Source organism: Quercus robur, chromosome 2, assembly GCF_932294415.1.
Source record: "Quercus robur chromosome 2, dhQueRobu3.1, whole genome shotgun sequence".
Taxonomy (NCBI): Eukaryota; Viridiplantae; Streptophyta; class Magnoliopsida; order Fagales; family Fagaceae; genus Quercus; species Quercus robur.
The window spans coordinates 18756879-18759988 of record NC_065535.1 but is presented as its reverse complement, the minus strand read 5'-3'; the positions used below and the strand labels follow the sequence as shown (position 1 = coordinate 18759988).

General features: G+C 37.8%; 1 pseudogene; it reads left to right on the top strand.

Annotated features, from left to right (window-relative positions):
• The first annotated feature begins 100 nt into the window (after nucleotides 1-100).
• LOC126695823 (glutamate receptor 2.2-like) lies at nucleotides 101-1963 on the top strand (annotated as a pseudogene).
• Nucleotides 1964-3110: the final 1147 nt, after the last annotated feature.

The following is a 3110-nucleotide window of genomic DNA, read 5'->3' as shown; positions in this document are numbered from 1 at the left end:
TTCTCATTTGTTTCTAAAGCTCCACATTAGTTTGAGTTTGAATGAGTATTAAGTTGGATTTTTTTTTTTTTTTGAATTATAGCTCTAGACCTAATAAAAAAATGTAGAAGTGCAAGCCATTAGAGGGCCAGGAAATTCTATGCAAGCCAGGTTTTATCATCAATCTTGGGGAGAAAGCCCAGGTGCCAATTGTAGCATTTTCAGCAACAAGCCCTTTTCTTACATCACTTCGAAGTCCATATTTTTTTCAAGTCACTCAAAATAGCTCACCCCAAGTGAAAGCTTTAAGTGCAATTGTTCAAGCCTATGGATGGAGAGAAGTTGTGCCAATCTATATTGATAATGAGTATGGACAAGATATTATACCCCTCTTGATTGAAGCCTTGCAAGACGTTGATGCCCATGTCCCTTACCGAAGTGTCATTCCACCATTGGCCTTAAATGACTAAATCAGTGAAGAACTTTATAAGTTGATGACAATGCAAACTACAGTCTTCATAGTGCACATGCCAATGGATCTTGGTTCTTAGCTTTTCGCCAAGGCAAAAGAGATTGGAATGATGAGTAAAGGTTGTGTTTGGATCATGACTAGTGGGATGACCAATTCCATTCGCTTGATAGAATCTTCATCTTCAATATGTGATTCAATGCAAGGGGTATTGGGTGTAAAGACTAAAGTTCGTAAAACAGTTGAGCTTGAAAATTTTACACTTTGATGGAAAAAAAATAATTCCATCGAGACAATCCAACCATGTTGAATGTTGAATTGAATGTTAGGGGACTATAGGCATATGATGCAGCTTTAGAACTCGCCAGGGCAGTTGAGAAGGTCGGGACTACAACTTTTGTCTTTGAAAATACAAATGGTTCAAGCAACTTAATTGATCTTGCAACTATAGGGGTCTCTCTAAATGATCCCAGACTTCTCCAAGCATTATTGGACACTAGATTTACTGGCCTTGCTAGAGAGTTTAGTCTCCAAAATAGGCAACTAGAATCATCAACTTTTCAGATAATTAATGTGAATGGTAATGGAGAAAGAGGGGTTGCATTTTGGACTTCAAAAAATGGACTCATTAGGGAATTGAATTCTACAAACACAAGCATGTATTCCACTTCGAGAATCAACCTAGGACCTATTATATGGCCAGGTGATTCAAGCTCTATCCCCAAAGGTTGGGAGATTCCAACCAATGGGAAGAAGTTGAGAGTAGGAGTTCCAATGAAGGATGGCTTTTTTGAATTTGTTAAGGTGAAACATGATGCTAGCACTAACACAACGATGGTCTCAGGATACAGTATAGACATCTTCAAGGCTGTAATGAAAGCATTACCATATAATGTTGACTACGAGTTCATTCCTTTTGCAAAGCCAAATGGTGAAAGCGCTAGTACATATAATGATATGGTGTATCATGTATACCTTTGGGTTAGTAAAAATCCTTAGCTTACTATTTTTAATAACTAAGATAATATTTTGAGCCTTAATATTTCTTAGTTTATCATTTTCCTTCTAGATTTTGCTATCTATCTAAATAAGGGCACACATATAGTACTGGAAATGATGGAAGTAAATATTTTACTTTGACAGAACTTTGATGCTTTGGCTGGAGATACAACTATCATTGCAAATAGGACTAACTATATTGACTTCATGTTGCCATATACGGAATCTGAAGTAACAATGGTAGTGCTAATCAAAGAAGATGAGAGGAAAAACGCATGGGTGTTCTTGAAGCCATTAACTTGGGACCTTTGGATAACAACTAGGATTTTCTTTGTCTTCATTGGCTTTGTGGTATGGGTTCTTGAACATCGAATAAATGAAGAATTTCGTGGGCCTCCATCACATGAGATTGGAACAAGCTTATGCTACTCCTTCTCAACCATGGTTTTGCCCAAAGTAAGTTTCTTTCATCATTTTCTCATTTATTATGAAATGAATGATTCAAATACTCAATAGAAGGTGTTAGGACATATGTGATTCAATGTGAGGAACATATGTCACTATTTTATGTAATTGGCTAATCTTTTGACAAAACACACTTTACTTGTAATTGGGTAGATCTAGGACGTATTTAATGCTTCAAGAAACAAGGTTTTAAGTTCAAGTGTTAAAGCCATGCAAGTCTATCCTAGAAACAAGTGAAGAAGTGCTGGATTTTAAAACTAATAGCTAGCATCTATCGAGGTTTAAAAGCTATTTCAACTCGTGGCTCAACAGCTAGCTCGATAGATGGCTATCTATCGAGGTTTATGAAACTCGGTTTTTCAAGTTGATTTTCATCCAATCCGTGAATGAATGTTTGAGCTTTTTTTTTCCTCATAATCCTAAACATATATAAGGATTATTTTGAGGGCCACAAAAGGTGATGAAAGTTGCACAAGAGAATAATTCCACAAGTGTGAAGAAAAGTGTGATTGGAAACCTAGTTTGCCCTAGTTCTTGAAGAAGCTGCCATGTTTGTACACCATAGGGTGAAAGTTCAAAAACGTGTACAAAAACACTTTTGAACGTTTAGACCCCCAAAAACCAACTTAACCAACACAAGCAATATGTCAAACAACTAGTGTGCGGAAACTTAACATATGCTATAATATGAAATTGGTTAAACAACTATCTAAGCCATAACAAAATAAAACCACAGCAGATAATGTAAAGGCAAAGATAAAGAGGAAGGAAGATGCAAACACAAAGATAACACCCGATGTGTTATCGAAGAGGAAACCGAAGACCTCGGCGAAAAACCTCTCCGCCGCCCTCCAAGCGGTAATCAATCCACTAGAAAATACAGTTGGGATACAAGGACAGCAATAGACCCTCCAAGCCTAATCTACCCAGTGCACCTAAGTCCTCCAAGCTTCTTGCTCCAACGAGGTTGCGCCGAACCTTTTTCTTTTCTAGCTTCCCGGATTCCGCTACTACACCGTAGCATCAACCAATGAAGATTGGCTCCTTCCTAACTGCTTCCCAGAACTCCAAACGACTGTCTCACAGTGATGATGATGATGAGAACCAGGTTTGGTATAATGGCCTCTCAAGGATTTGACAATGGAGAGGAAGAGAGTGAGGGATTTTGATGAGACTCTAAGGTAGAGATTGTGGGTGA